This window comes from Cryptotermes secundus, unplaced genomic scaffold (genome assembly GCF_002891405.2).
Source record: "Cryptotermes secundus unplaced genomic scaffold, Csec_1.0 scaffold2193, whole genome shotgun sequence".
NCBI lineage: Eukaryota > Metazoa > Arthropoda > Insecta > Blattodea > Kalotermitidae > Cryptotermes > Cryptotermes secundus.
The window spans coordinates 478,686-495,308 of record NW_019724786.1 but is presented as its reverse complement, the minus strand read 5'-3'; the positions used below and the strand labels follow the sequence as shown (position 1 = coordinate 495,308).

General features: G+C 41.4%; 1 long non-coding RNA gene across 1 annotated transcript in view; it reads right to left on the bottom strand.

Annotated features, from left to right (window-relative positions):
* Positions 1–259: 259 nt before the first annotated feature.
* The window catches only part of LOC117282211, a 243,753-nt gene continuing 227,389 nt past the window's right edge, over positions 260–16,623 (bottom strand). Inside the window, exon 3 of the long non-coding RNA XR_004512874.1 lies at positions 260–311. This is a non-coding gene — a long non-coding RNA (uncharacterized LOC117282211). The remainder of the gene's footprint in view (positions 312–16,623) is intronic.

The following is a 16,623-nucleotide window of genomic DNA, read 5'->3' as shown; positions in this document are numbered from 1 at the left end:
ATCCGCGTCTTCTTTGCTTAATTACACTAACAAGGCCAGGAGAACTGTGCAACTTTCGAGCTCCTCAATAGAGCTATATAACTTTGTAATTTCTTCTATTATTAAGCTTTGCTTAGGTACATATATGTATACTCTCAATATATTATTTACAGACACCTTAAATATACAAGTACGTTCTTTTGTCAAAATTGGAACACTTAAGTAAATAGTAAGAAATCAAAATGGCGTTGATGATAATAAAATTAAGAGATTAACTTACCGAAATACTTGCTTCCATTTGGTTTAGAGCCATTCCTCCTCCTTTCCAGGACCTACAAACAAAAACATTGTTTCGTATGAAGACATGGAAGGTCCAAGTGACTTTTCAGTAAACTAAACCTTTTTCAGGTAATTTCTTGCAAACGTGGTTGCTGGTGTGTTTGTATGGAGACAAAACATTCTCCGTAGAAATAAATTATTTTCAATTTGTTAAAGAGAAATATACTCAGAAGTCGTTCATTACCTTCAGAATAATAACGAAATTAAACGATTTTCATGGAATATTTTTAAATTACATTCCTTTTATATGCCTTTAGCATATATTCAAAGAGTTTAATACATTTAATTTGCCTTTTTTTATGGAGAATAAAGACAAAGAATTGTTAAGAAATGTAAATAAGTCTGAGGGTTTTCGGAGTTATATGGAGAACGGGTCTGCAAAATGCTTTCAGCCTGTTCCATTTTTATGATAACTTTTTTAAACTTATTTGCATGTCAGTTGGGGAATTGAGCTGACAATTGACCTGTAACTCCCCGAGGTTAAGATTGTCCTCGCATGCAAATGGGTCACCTCTTTTACCATATTGGGGTATATTTGCTCAAAGCAATAACCGTGAATCCAACAGAGATGGCCATTACTAAGTAACGGCTTCGCAAACAATCGTGTTTTCACGGAAAAAAATTGGATACAATGATGGGAAGCGGGGATCTCTACGCGGTCCGTGCCAATATTTTATAAACAAGATAATTGGAGCAATGGGTTAGTTATGGGAGAGTCGCCAGCCGGTAAGAACGTGAGCATGATAGCAGAGGACATTGTTGAGATCCATCACCAGGCAACGACTGAGAAGACACAGTAGACTGAGGAGACTTAGTATGTGCTGTAGTGAATTGTAGAGTATGTGAATTAGAGACAGCGCTATAGTTGCTTGTAGTTACGGTCTGTAAGTGTTCAATATATCAAATTACTAATCCACACACCTTCTATAGTCACTCATACATGTGAAAACGTATTAATTAATAATGTTTGTACAGAAAATTGTGCTCTAAAACTGTACGAAAGGAAAGGATGTTTATGAATACTGAATTAAAACGTGTGGTGAGGGAAGTGATGTAACTTATTTGACGTATTGTTTCGAAAATTCACTGGGATCTCCAAGAATTACTCGACAATCCTTCAATCGAAATATGACAGCCACTCAATAGGTTCCCTAAAAGTCACAGCAACCTGCACCTGCTCTTATACAAACAAGTTATGTTTTGTATCCGTCGTGTAACATTTGTTACAAACCACTAAGAACTAATTTCAGTACTTTCACGCCATTTTTCTGGGGAGACTAATGAAAACTGCAAAAAATATCTTCCAGAATAGATTACTCCTGAGCCGAAAGTTGAACACGAAACAGAAATTCTAAACATTTAACTGAGACGATCGATAAAGTAGCTGTAACACTTGCCGATCTGAATCCTAGTAGAGATGCATGTATGAGTGACTCGGAAGTGATAACTGACTTAGATTTACCAATGCTTGTGATTTCTGTTCGGATAGGTCGTACGGCATTGGTGACTTGGAACAGATGTATTATTTATATTTGTCAATGAAATTCCAGTAAGTGAGTAGACTTCCACTGACCTCCAGACATTCCGTTCATCACTGAGGCACCAGAACTAGATAGGTCTCGCGTGATACATATCAAGCAGGCGTCAAAGCTGCTGATTTCTACACAAGCTATGAAATATTATATTTTGGGCTTATCAGCGGGGGCTGCTGAGGGCAGAGTGCGCAAGCTTCAGGTGAGTCGTGTCTCTATTGATTGTGGTAACGCTTATAGTGGTTTCGGAGGTAGGGGGTGCTGGGGGTGAGGAGTGGCGAGGCGAGGCGAGGTGAGGACAAGGAGTTGCTTCGTTTAATTGGAGCCCAGAATGCAAGTATCGTGCCCGGGAAGGAAGCACCCTCATTTCTGTTATATTCAATACTGAGGAGGGTCGGTGTGACATATCTCGGGGTTCCTAAGCTTCTTGTAGCCCGTCATGAATACACACGTTTATTTTTTTCTGTTCCTTCTGTTCCAACTTTACGGATAAGAATCTTCAGCTTGATCCAATTCATAATTAATTATCTGCGTTTGTTACTGCTATTTAGGTTATGACGCTCTACGAGTCGCTAAACTCATTTCTGGAAACAATTAAGGAATTAAATGATTAAAAAGCGGAAAAAAATCTACGAAATACATTTTAAGTTTCATCAACCACCGTACCGGTGTTTCCAGAAATCAGTTTATAATTTGTGCGTGGTGAAAACTCTGTCAACAAGAAAAGCGCTTCGTTTTGAACATTCACCCATCAGCTAACATAGCCGCTGAACTATTCAAACGATCACCAAATTTTCTTTCCAAATTCAATTTTCTGAAATAAAATAGTTCGAGCCATTTATGAAGATGGCTTTGATCCAAAAATATCAAGTGACAAACAAAAGTTTAAATGTAATTTAACCTGTTTTAGCCTCTGATTTTATTAAAAGCAGATATGCGGGAAGCAATGCGTCGTACTACTACTACTACTAGTACTACTACTACTACTACTACTACTACTACTACTACTACTACTACTACTAATGCAATGCCAGCACTACTATCACCAAACTATCATTACTACTACTACTACTAATGCCAGCACTACTATCACCAAACTATCATTACTACTACTACTACTACTACCATTACACCTACTGCTACCACTAGTACTACCAGGACGTCTAGCAGGTGTCAAGTAACAGTGGTCTGTCGAGGTTAACGGCCGAAGGGAATCCATTGCGCTGGCCAAGTGACACCCTCTATCCGCTATAGTTAGCACTAACTTCGCCGACAAGCGGCGGTCGCTAGGTCGGTATAGTTCGATTGCTGACTATAGGTCACGGAGTTTGTTGTTTAGTGGTTTTTCCCTCGGAGATTTCTCCCGACTCATGATTGAGATTCATTCAATTCCAGCCTATATCAAACGTTATTTTATAAAATAAGCATATGATTGTTAATTTTAAGAACTATGAAGCCAGGAGTGATCCTCACCTTTCATAGCAGTGAAGAGCAGGGGTTTGATTTCCGGTGGGGGGTGACGAGATTCTTCTCCCCACCACCCCTCTCATGACAGCACTGGGCACTCCAGCCTCTTACCGAAAAGCTTGTTCGTATGGAAATGGTGCTATATCAGCGATATTCATTCAGACGAGGGGGTTATTGCATCCTTAATGACGGCAGAGGAAGCGACTGCGACAGTTTCATTGTCCTGCCCCGAAATTCGCTAACACGAAGAGACATAACAGGTATAGCCAGTTGGGATAAACGACAAATAATCAAACCGTATGCCTGCTGAATACAAGAAAGATTCGTTTGCACCGAAATAAGCTCTTCATTAATAAAGAATGAATTTTAGAGAACTAAGCGGCTGGACTGTCATTCCGGCTACTCATCTCTCTCTAATATCATTTTAAAGTGAGTGAACCACTACCTCCACGCCTCGTGTATGCTCTCAGGGCACAGGATCTATGCTACTTAAAGGGAGTGCATAGGAGATCACGGAACCGGGTTTGATGATACAAGCAGATGTCGCTCACAGTGGCCGCGCGGTCTAAACGTGAAGTGCCTTCGCCCGCTCAAGCACTTGCATCGTGGGTTCGGATCCCACTTGAGGCATGGCTATCTGTGTGCGTTTATTCCGTATTCATGCTGCCTTGTGTGTACAGGTAGCGGCCTGATCCCTCGTCCAAAGAGCCCTACTGACCGTGTAAAAGATCAAGAAACTGAAAAGCGGGCAAGGTCCAACAAAAGGTCTGTAACCATGGGTGGACAGACAGACAGACAGACAGACAGACAGACAGACAGATAGATAGACAGATAGATAGATAGATAGATAGATAGATAGAAACAAGTATTTAAACGTAGAGATGTAGGATTCACACGGCTTCCGATGTAAAAGCGCAGAACCCTAACAGTTTTATATAATTCTTTCAACATTGTTATGAAGGCAACTCAATTTTAGTTACAAAACTAACTCAGTTTAATTTACAAAGGTAATTGAGTTGAAATTACAAAAATAATTTAATTTCAGTAGTCAGGGGTTTTAATCTCGACAGTATTAACGAAAGTTAGTGCAGGGCACACTGAAGTGGTCCGTATGAACATTGGTCAAATGCCCTATCAAATCGATGAAATATGCAGGTCGTTAGAGAGAGACAGACAGGCAGACCGGCTCCTCTGCGCCCTACGTCTTCTCTGATTACAAATACAGAAAAAGTGGAAAAGAGTCAATGCTGTCACAATAGCACATCTTACTTACAAACATGGAACATAATAAAATCAATTTCCTGTATATTTGTGTCCAATAAGGCAATACCATTATTGTCTAGCAATGTTAAGAAGGACAACGGATAAATTTTGAAACTATGTATTGTCTGTTGGAATATATCTTCTCTCTCTTATTCCAAAATGAGGATTTCATTCTCATTCAAGTGGAATATAAATGTCAAAAGCTTTCGGTCTGTTCCTCCAACTTAAGGAGAAAACAGAATGTATTGTGACGTATAGATCCATTGCTAGGCAACGACTCGGTAAACACATTCCCGCAGGAGCCAAAACGCGCAACAATATGACATCCACTGATAGGCAACGGATCAGTAAACACGTTTCCTTAAGAAAGAGGCTGCATTTTCTGCGTGGTTCGTGCAATGTTTTTATAAAAAGCGTTCAGTTGAGAGAAATTGAGAGCAGGAGAATTGAATTGAGTTTGCAGTTGCAGAATAATGGCGGGAAGGTAACTAGTCTGTGAAAAGAAGACTTCATGTGTGATGTGAATTTACTGTCGTCACTTATTCCTTGAAATTGTTTTTATTCTATATGCTGTACTACTACAAATCTTAGAGAACTTGGGCAGTGTCAAGGTTCGGCCATACAGAGCGCTACGCTATGTTCGCTACGTACGCTGTGTACACTCTGCGACGCAGCTGACATAGGGAACGTAGCGTACGTAGCGTACGGAAGTCTGTGTGGCCAGTCACATTGGCAATAAAGGGAGATTTTTCTGTTCGTATAACGAACATAGCGTACGTAGCGCTCTGTGTGGCCGAACCTTAAGTAAGACACGAATTTTTAATTATTCTAGGAAGGTGATTACCATGTTTCTGTTGAAGTCATTACATACATATTGAGCTAAATAAACCGAAGTGTGATACCTCAGAAGGGCTAGTGGATCACCTAGAGAAGATCTGAAACAGGCACGTCAAGAATGAAAGTGAGACATCAATTTCGTAATAAAGTGCGGTAAAATATAAAGAAAGGAGGATAAGGAAAGAAGATTAACAAGAAGAAGTAGAAGAAGAAGGAAGAATCGGAGTGAAAAGACAATAGAAAAGAGTAAAGTGAGAGAAGAAATACAAGAATGAAAATAAAAAGGAAAAGAGGAAGAGTAATTACTTACTGAGTGGGGCCTGGTATGGGTGAAGCCATAAACGTGAAATATAGGACCAAAAGAAGACACGGCAGAAAGAGAAAACACAAAAGAGAGTCAAAATAGTGGGCTCTTGTTTCACGGTGGCTCGAAAAATGAAAACGCACACAATTAAATGATAACTTACAAATTGCAGCACAAACAACGAATCCAAGTTGAAATCGATTCTTTGAATTTCAGGAAACCATATTTGTAATTCCAAATAATCATATCCACTCATGAAAGAAGGGAAGAAGGGGTCGCATTCGCAACAGAAATCTCTCAAACTTTTAAAATAAGTGTGACGAGAACTGACTTTACTTCATTTCAGTTCTCATCCTGGGAAACTGCAAGAACTCCTCTTGTGTAAAATGAAGCCTAATTTCGATAGCCTAATGAATTAGAAGTTACAGTTTCCTAAATAGAAAACTTGACATCTTTCATTGAGTTTATTTCAAGATTCTATTTACGATAATAATTGTTTAGATAACAGAACGGAAATTGCGTTGTTGCTGTTGAACCCTTTTCAGTGGCTGATCAGCCTGTCCTTCAGGCTGAAAGCATCACTTAGAGACTGAAACACGTAAAAATGTTTCGAAACTAGGCCATACTGCACGAAATGTTTAACTTCTTGCTCACAAAGACACATGGCCCGTGGAATAGAGTGCTGTGTTGGCATCTATACACATTCCTGCAGGCTTATAACAGTGAAATGGGAACATCAACAGGAACATTAAGAAAAAAATTCAATATTAGCATACATCTATAGATTTTCCTAGGCAGGTGAAGTGAAGGTCGAGTCATTGGTCAAAACATGTAATAAATATGGGGAAATGACAAATATATACTGATTTTGGTGATATAATTTCAAGGAAGAGCGGCGGTTTGAAGATCGAATTACATGTTTCTTTTTTTTTTTCCTTGGCACTATAGCCTCAGTGGGTCTAGACCTATCTCCATGAACTTTGTTCACTTCGATTTTTCTAGATCTTACACGTTCCGTACCATTTCTTGGGCGGGTGATCAGCTCGTCGCAAGGCCTCTACCTGTACACAAACACAGAAAAACGCATACACACAAACCAAACATCCATACCCTGAATGGAATTCGAACACACGATCCCGGTTTCCAAGCGAGCGAAGACAGTACATGCCTTAGACCTCTCGGCTACCGTGACCGGCCGAATTACATGTAGAAAGATAAAATTATGCAGGGCCTGGATGGAATTACGAATAAATTTGAATTATGAGTCAGTCCAGTGTTAAACAGCATACGAACAACAAAGTTAGACATTTATGTTTGTCATACCATACAATGGGTGAGTAGTTTAAGAAGCGATTTTCCAGCTCTGAAACAAAAACTTGAAACTTTCCTTTGATTGTTAGGAATGAACTTGCTCCACATTCCTCTTAGCTATTAGCGCAGTTCGGATTCTGGTTCTACTCGTTGGTTGGTTGGTTTCTAATACAGCACTTTAACAATTATTTAATTTGTGTTCAAAGCATTGCTGCAAATTCGGAGCAAGAACAGATGACACTACAGGTGATAACAAAAACTGCATTCTCAGTTCTACAGAAACAGCTTACCCTCTGCAGCAGATATACAGGCCCATAAGGTTGTGAGACGTCGAGGGTCCCACATTTTCTCTAGAAAATTGGCACACAGATGGCGGTGAGTTTGTCGGCCTTATGCGGCGAACGCCCTGTACCCCCGAGGAACATTCCTGGTACTCTTTTATTTTAGAGGCTAAGTCGACCCCAGGGCCATAGTGAGGCTGGAAAGATTAGGTCATTTGAAAAAAAAATCCACCTCATCGGGACTCGAACCCGCTACTTTCCGGCTTGTAGCACAGTGCCTCAACCAACTACGCTACCGCGTGCCTCACGCATAAACAGTATACATTTGTTAAAATTTAGTTCCCTTGCAATGCTTCTCACCAGGGCTGGAAAGGGGTGGGTCAGTTACTGCAACTGAAATCCATCACTCGCAGGAGATTGAATTCTCTTTAGTCATGGGCACGGTTGTTTCTTTGTTGCACCGGTCCATTAATTAAATGAAATTTCTCTTTAGATCGAGCATCCTCACATTATAACACACAATTCAGTTGTTTTGTAGCTCACTCCAAAAGGCTGATTTCACTTCCGGAGCACGCCATTTCGATTCCGTTCACGATACTCTCCTCGGAGCGGTGTTTCACGATGCACCCAAACCTCAAGCACCAATGTAAACCGCCTGAGAACAGAGATGCAGTCTTCAGAATTATTGGTGGAAATTGCAACAGAGCTGCTCTTTTCAAGTTGTATGCGTTTCTACGTGGAGGAAGCGCGCCTAAGAAGAAATTAGGAGTTGCGACCTTTTTTTTAAATTCGCTTAGTGGGGAGTGGAGTCCAAATGGGTCCACTCGGCACGGCGGCCACTGATTGGCCTATTATAGCCTGCCCCGTGTGATTATGATGATGGAGAATTTGATGGAATTAAGATTGGCAGGGGAAACCGAAGCACTCGGAGAAAACCCGCCCCAACGCCTTTTTGTCCACCACAAATCCCACCTGACCAGACCTGGGATCGAACCCGGGCCTCCGCGGTGGGAAGCCAGCGACTAACCGCTTGAGCTATGGCGCGGGGCAGCTGCGACCTTGATTTATTAATTTGTTTTTGTAACAGTGCGAAGTGCAGACAAACTGTCCGCTCATGTGCGTACGTAGGCTGCTAAAGAGACTTATATCAGTCTTTAAATAATCTACGAAGTAGCCTAAGATGAATTAACTTGCAATTTTAGAGATTGTTTATAATTCTGACTAGTGAAGACAACAACCCAGGCTGCTAGAGGAAACAGCGCACAAGCAAGGGGTATATTACAGATTGCAAACGTAACGGAACAACGGACTAACGAACATAAACAAGCTGCTGCAACAAAACATAGAGAGAAATATGTACGATTAGTTGTGAACAAATGGACGGCACCCCTTTTGAGATGGAATAGAATTTCACCAAAGTGATGAAAATTTTAATTAATTTTATTAAGTGCACTACAGCGTCTGATTTTATTAATGCAGTGTAACAGTTTTGATATATTAAGACACCTGAGGTTGGCCATCTAAGGCCGAAACATGTTGTATTAAAGTGTAAGTGGGAGAGAAAGGAACAATTGTTGCATTATTGACGGACTGTGCTGTACATAGCCGTTTTAATGTACTGGTTTACACAGAAAGTCGACGCATTCAGCACACAGAGATCCACAAGTGTTCGCGTGCAGGAAAAGGTAAAAAAACTAAAGTTATCATTCTAACAGACCGTGGAGGCCCATAGGGTTGTGAGACTTCGATGTTCCCACAATTTCTCTAGACAGTCGGCCCACAGATGGCGGTAAGGTTGTCAGCCTTACGCGCCGGCAGCCCATTACCCGCAGGAAGATTCCTGCTACTCATTTCTGTTAGAGCCTGAGTGAAACCTCGGGTCATAATGCGGCTGGAAGGATTAGGTTAATTGAAAAAAAAAAACAACACATTTTCTGCACTCGAACCCGCTACTTTCCGGCTTTTATCATAGTACAAGAAATATTCCTGGGGTAAATGGCGGCCGTCGCATAAGGCTGACAAACTTATCGCCATCTGAGAACCGATTATCTAGAGAAAATGTGGGAGCCTCGACATCTCACAACCCCATGGGTCTTCGCGGCCTGTTACAGGGATAGCTTTTACGTAATAATCAATTTCCTACAGACCCTGCCCCCCGTCAATCGCAGTTTTTGTCAATTTCGGTTGAAGGAAGGAAATTGATCCCGTTTGTATACGGACGTGCATGTACAACTTTGTTCGTCGGAAGGCAAGTATTTTTATATACTAACGTAAAATATGTAAGTACTGGCTCTTATTGTGCCTCCGAGACTTCGCCTCGAGAAAGTGAGGAAGACTACAAATAATTTTCTAGGATGGGCGGTAACTCTGCCTAAATTTGAAAGTATACCTCCCCAATACGAGCTCTGAACATTACCTTTACACTAACCGCCTTGAAAGGCAACGCCATAACTCAAGCGGTTAGTCGCCGTCTTCCCATCGCGGCGGCCCGGGTTCGATCCCGGTCTGGTCAAGTAAGATTTGTGGTGGACAAAGTGGTGCTGGAGCAGGTTTTCTCCGAGTACTTCGGTTTCCCCTGCCAATCTTCATTTAACCAATTCCTCCACAATCACCCTCACTATCTGGCCTCACTGAGGAATTACGTCTTCCTCATTTCTTCCAGATCAGCCATATAATAATTCTCGTACCTTTAGACGTGCCGAGATGGCGCAGTCGGTATAACGATTCGCTACGGAGTGGACGATCGAGAGGTCGAAGTTCGAGTCGCGGTAGGATCAAGAATTTTATCTTCTCCACGTCTTCCAGACCGGCTCTGGGGTCCTATGCAATGGGTACCGGGAGCTGTTTCCTCGGAGGTAAAGCAGACGGAGCATGATGTTGACCACTCACCTCCAGCTAGTGCCGCCGTAAAAAATATCATGGATATACATCCACCCCCCATACGCCTTCATGGCGTAGTGTTTAATTAGTTTAGCACAGGGATAAGTTTATCTTTTACCTTTGTTACATGGCGTTAGAGGTCAGACGAGAGAACTCCTCATAGCTACCGCTGTGAGAACCTCAAATCCTGCTTAAATAAGTACAAGGTTTGAGGAACAGAATTTGACCATCCTAACTGGAGAAGAAACTTCTATTCTTCTAGCCTTCCCTTACATATTGTTTACTCAAGAAGGGCTTAACTGCTCCTGTCATTCCGGAACTCGCTTGAGGTACATAATCCAGAGCTGGTTCTGTAACTTGTTTCAGAAACGGGAGGCCCCCGAAGACGGCCTCTTGCATCCTTACGCAAATTGGACACAAAACTGTTTCCTGTTCCGGATTTAAACAGCTTTGTCAAATGGAAGAGTAGTTAATTCCAAGGTTTACATATTTTACAATTTTTAGTATCATGACCTGACTTCGTTCAATACAGTTTTCTGAGCAACATGTTCCACAGTTTCGAAGCAAACACGAATAACTTGTAAGATTTGAAGTTTGTAAGGCGGTGACCATGATGAAAGCAGTCTTTTGGGATATGGCGCCGTGTAGCTATAATGCGAACCGATGTTTCGGAGGCACGTCGCTTAGCACTATATCTACACTGCGCCACATCCCGGAAGACTGCCTTCATCATGAATAACTTGATCATCAGATGGAGATTCGAACACGGAACATCCAGAGTACAAAACAGGTTCCGTAACCAGTAAACTGCTGTGCTGTGTGATATTGTAGGATACTTGTGACCGATTAAACTGAAGGAATGTACAGTAAAATAGTATTAATCTGCATTAGAATGTTGTCACGTGTTTGTCTGAAGTATGATGGGAAAGAACGAAATTCTCATATAAGGCGGGCATTCCCCGATACCTCACTGTTCTGCTAACCGGTGAGATTCGAATTCAGAGAGACAGGCATAGAAAGTTTACAGAATTCCGCCACAGATATGGGGAGTTCCCTGATTTACGAGAGAACTGAGAAACCGGTCCTGTCGACACAGCAGGGGATTCACCGAGATATGATCGTGTCGCTCGGCCCTTTCTTCATATTTTAATCAGTAAACATTACACGAGTAATTATAAGACATTTATTAAATGAACGATAGAACCTACATCATACATGAAACTAGTGAAAAGGCTCATATTTCAAAGTGAATGTAATTTTAAATTCCGCTTGTACAATATCCCAACCTCCACCCTTTAGTTAGTAAAATTATCGTTAACTTCAACATATAATTACGACTGCATGACAAAGAAGAATACGGGAATAAAATACAGTCATAACATTCATGTTGACATGCAGGAGAAGAAAGATATTTTTCTCCCTCTGCATATTCCGAAGAAATGTGCTGCATCAAGTTATGTTACGCCATAGGCCGAGAATGTTTATCGACTTCGACTTCGTAGCATATATAACGCCGAATAAGATGGGACTATTGTTACGTACGGCTAGTTAGTAACGACTTTGAAGGAAACAGAGACAATTTTTATGTTATTTTTTCGGGATTATACCAGAAAGACTAAGAAAAGCCATGAAAGATCTAGGAAACAATCGAGAATCGAACCCTGATGCTCTGAAATATTCGTCTGTAACGTTATCAATAAACCAACAACTTGAGAGATCGGTTTATAATACCATCTTGAGTGGCCTGAGGAAGAACACGGGTATGAACTCGGTGGCATAGGCCCTACAACGGATCACGCCCCAGTCAGCAGACCAGCTGAACCAATATGGAAAATACTGTCTCCGGATTTCCATTTTAATGGGAGCCTGCCGGTACTTGGAACCAGATTTCCCCAGCTAAAATTCCGGAGGGCGAAAGATGAATTAAAAACTTAGCTGGTCTGAATTACTGATATGAACCGTGCTACCCCCGTCGCAATCCCTCATACTTGTCATTTATAATCCATAGCGTGTCGCTCATTGGAAGCCGGCACGGCCCGACCCCCACTCAGTCCTATGATTCCTTTGTCACGGTGGAGTGAACAGAATTTCTCCAAGCAGATCATACAATTGTTTGTTTAATCAAGAAATAAACGCGTTTATCTATACGAAAGGCAATTAAATGACTGAAAACTCAGCCGAATCACAAGTTAAATTACAAACAGATCATATAAAATTAAAGTTGATTTTTACGTAATTTAATAAATTGCATGCTGTTTTTATTATTATATTGTTAGAAGTAGGGGTTTGCGCGTGACATATAAGATGAGTTCTGGATTGGATGATTGGATTTATTGACACCTTATACACAGCAATCGGAATTACAAGTACTTACAACGCTATTGCAGATCTATACGCTTCACAGTTCACCTTTACACACGAACTGGACTTCTCATTTTTCACTAGTCATATCCTGGCAACGGATTTATAACACTGTCACTTCTAATCACACACGAAGTCTTCTTTGCAACGCCTAATTCCTTTCTTGCCATTATTCTGCAACTGCCAACTCAATTCAATTCCTCTGCTCCCAAGCTCATGTGCCGGCAGTCTGGCGTCTCGAAATTAGATTCAATTCTTCTCAACTGAAATCTTCTTTATAGCCATTTTGCACGGACTACGCAGAAAACACGGCTTCTCCATTGTTGGGAATGCGTGTTTACAGCGCCGTTGCCCAGCAAACGAAGTTATTCAGTTGTTGCTTGCATAGTCGTTGCTNTCTTTATAGCCATTTTGCACGGACTACGCAGAAAACACGGCTTCTCTATTGTTGGGAATGCGTGTTTACAGCGCTGTTGCACAGCAAACGAGGTTATTCAGTTGTTTCTTGCATAGTCGTTGCCGCAGTAATGTGTTTACGGAGTCATTGCCTAGCAATGGACATCTATTTTGACTTCAATATTTCGGCTTTCGTGTATCACGTCAAATTATATTAATTATGTAAAGCATAATATGCGTATAATGACTGATGACTAATGTGCGTTTAATGCAGATCTAAAGAACATACGCTTGTAATATTCTACATATTTTTTTTTTTTTAATTTTATGAAGAGATGATATTAACGAAAACTCTGTCTGATTCTTCAGTCAGCAGCTTCTCAATACGTGGGCACTTTTAAGTGTTAAATTATTAGATTCATCTTCTGAGATTACTCCACACAGCAAAATGCAGTATAACCCTTCCAAAATCAAAGTAATTTTACGTAAAGCACATTTGAACATGCCACGCAAGGGGGGCTCTGATCTTCCCATGAAGCTGAAAATGAAAACTGTCTTTTGTTCCACTTGCAAAATCTCTTGCTTGTAACTGTGGACATCAGTCGAAACTTCTGGCTTATATTTAGGAAGGGCGTGGCTCGAATCTCAGTTGAGTACCGACCCTCCTCGCTAAGATTTCTGTGGTTTTCCTCAGTTTCTCCAGACGTGCAGTGATAGCCCGAGAATGATTCCTTTCGCATCTTTTCTATTCCATTACCATCCGATCAGTCGATGATGCATACAGAGAGATGCTACAAGTAAAACAAGAAGTTCTGGGTCGGGTCAGGTGCGGTAAATCTCCGCTGGTCTTCGTCAGCCTAGTCATTCTAGGTTCCTATTCCCGCATAACTCATGCCCATATTTAAATTTGTCACGACTCTGGAAGTCGTGCAACCAGCTGAGAAGAGCTAATCATATGCTTTGAGTTAGAGTTAGAGTTACTTTACGGCTACCGGTTTACCGCCAACCAGTTCGTCTTGGCGCCAAGCCCCTTAAGGCTCAAGAGCAGAGATTTTCTTTTGCAATTGAAACGTTGCGGTAATAGTCCTTATGTAACATCCTCGCTGACTATAAGACAGGTTTGTCTCTTATGAATAGGCTTCGCTTTAGTCACGTGTGCGTATCGCATGTTATTGACAATTTTTTCTTAGTACATGAGTTAATTATTATAACAAATATTTACATTAGTTATGGAGCTGAGCCCTTCTTGAGGAGAAGCCAAATCTGCAGCTACTCAAGAATTTTCCAGCATTTTATGGAACCCGAAGGTTCATTACCGTGTTCACAAGAGCCCTCCTCTGGTCCCTATCCTGAACCAGATCAATACAATCCATCCCATCCTATCTCTCGAAGATCCATTTTAATATTGTCCACCTACCTATGCCTTGGTCTTCACAGTGGTCTCTTTCCTTCTGGCAAGAAGTATTTACTTAATTATTAAAATTTCCATATAATGGCGGCTGCTTCTCCACGTTATGAACGGTTTCCGCCCTGGTTTAGGTTCAAGTCTCTACTCCCTTTTCCTTCCAGCGATTTCTGACCAATGATACAATTCATACACAGATTCTGTGAAATACAAATCCATGTCTCTCTTCACGTCTATAAAATAAAGCAGTGATTCTGAACGAAAACTGTTTTGGATGTGTGCTTATCTGCAGAGAAATGCGAAGCTTGTCAAGGCAGATGCTCCTTTCTCTTTGCGTACGTTTAGCACAACAAAGCGGCAGTCGGGGTGGAGGCTTTCTATGAAGCTAAATAGCATTATGAGTTCGAACATACACATTTCATGCGGAAGAATAACTTCCCGGCAGGTCCATCATGTGCAGGTATTCTCGTTCACGGAAATAAAATGGAATGAAACAGAGACATGCAATACATCAGTACAATGACTTTTATCTGACTTATGTGATACGGTTGGAGAAAACTGCATAATGAGGAGCTTCATAACTTGTACCCTTCTCCAATTGTATATTTAGAATGATCAAGTCAAGGAGGATGAGGTGGGCAGGGCATGTAGCACGAACGGGGGAGATGAGGAATGCGTATAGGATATTGGTGGGAAAGTGAGAAAGAAAGAAACAACTGGGAAGACGAATGCGTAGGTGTGGACAATATTAAAATGGATCTTAGAGATTTAGGATGGGATGGTATAGATTGGATAGATATGGCTCAGGATAGGGACCAGTGGAGGGCTCTTGCGAACACGGTAATGAACCTTCGGGTTCCATAAAATGCTGGGAAATTCTTGAGTAGCTGCAGAATTGGCGGCTCCTCCAGAAGGGCTCAGCTCCATGAGTAAGTATGTAAGTAAGTAAGTAAGATACGGTTATACAGCTTTAAATTTGTCGGTCAATGACATATAGAACAGTGTTTAGACGATACAAGGAGTGCTTCCGTATATTTCACGATACTCATATGTCTCTTACATAAAACAGAAGAGAAGGACATGAATAAAATGACTACTGATTTGAAAGGAACAGCAAATGAAATTGAGAAAATTGTTGCATGCAAAGATATTTTACATTGTATCGGATTTGATCAACGCGTTGCCTGATAACGGCTCTGTAAACACAGTCCAACACGTAACGTTAGATGAGGCTGTGCTTTCGATGTCGTCCGAGCCGAGCGGCGGTGGAAAAACGGGGTTATGTAATCCGTTCCTAAGCAAAGGCTCAGTAAACACAGTTCCGCGTAAGCGGTGAAGTCAGAAAAAATAGAGACGGTATTTTCCGCTGGGTCTGTGCATTATGCTTATAAGAGAAGAGAATGCAGTGACAGAGTTAGTTCAAGGGCAGTTACGAGTCAGTCTAAACTGGAGGAGTGAGTCCAGAAGAATTTTTAGTTCTGAGGTTTCGGAGTGATTGAAGACGAAATAACAGGAAGATTTCATAGTGATTTGAAGTGCTAGTTTTTGCGTTAATATCCGTTTCCAAGAGCACGCGGTAGCGTAGATGGTTGAGGCACTATGCTACAAGCCGGAAGGTCGCAGGTCCAAGCCCCGTTGAGGTCACTGGATTTTTTCAATTGACCTAATCCTTCAAGCCGCACTATGGCCCTGGAGTCGAATCAGCCTCTAACAGAAATGAGTACCAGGAATTAAATAAATAATTTTCCTGGGGAGTAAAGCGCGGCCGGCGCGTAAGGCTGACAACCTTATCGCCAACTTTGAGCCGATTGTCTAGATAATGTGGGTCCCTCAACGTCTCACAAGCTTATGGGCCTTCACGGCCTGTTATGAGGAGAGCTTACTTTTTTTTCCGTTGCCAAGAGACGACTAGTAAAGACTACGAATCCTAGTGCATGTACAGCGGTGATTGGAAAGTGTGCAAATCAGCACTAGCACTGTATTTAAGTGTGATTCAGAAAACTTCTAACCAAGGTGTTAATAAATCCAAATATCCGAACTGGAATCCGTTATTTTCGTCACGCGTACCTCCCTACATGTGACAAAATGTCTCAGAATTGTCGAAGGACTTTAAATTGCAGGGACATTTCTTTTTTAATAATCTTTACGATGAGAGCTCATCTGATAAAGAGCAGAGGCAGGTGGGACGACAGCAGAGAGTGAGCGTACTGAATCATATTCAGTACTTTATACGTGCGTAAGCAATTATTTTGGAGTTCCACCTTCAAT